Consider the following 464-nt stretch of genomic DNA (forward strand, 5'->3'; position numbering starts at 1 on the left):
AAGTTTATTTTTCAAAAAATTTACTTCACATTACTGTATGTAAGTGATTACTTGTCAGTGTTCCTAGATGTATCTTAGCTAACAAGCAAATGCCCTACTTAGATGGTTTTTGAAGCCTATACATTTGGTATTGTTTGGCCCTTAAGCTTTTACATCTCTTAGCATGGAGGATAAAGAAAACTGTACATTGTTGCTTGAGAGTCTGTACATTTAAACCAGATTTGTATTTGCACTGTCAGTATGGCAAATGAGTGAAAAAAAATGTTAATACGCTATTGGATTTTTTTATTTCTTTTTTTGATTTAGCTTATACTAGGACTGAAAAAACCTCAATTTATGTTCATGACAGTGGGGATTTTTTTTAATGTCTACATTCTTTCCATAGGGCGGGCACCACCATGCCCCCCCCAAAAAAAAAGAAAGAAAGAAAGAAAGAAAAAAAGAAAGAAAGAAAGAAAGAAAGA

Source organism: Tupaia chinensis, unplaced genomic scaffold (genome assembly GCF_000334495.1).
Source record: "Tupaia chinensis unplaced genomic scaffold, TupChi_1.0 Scaffold143654_1, whole genome shotgun sequence".
NCBI lineage: Eukaryota > Metazoa > Chordata > Mammalia > Scandentia > Tupaiidae > Tupaia > Tupaia belangeri.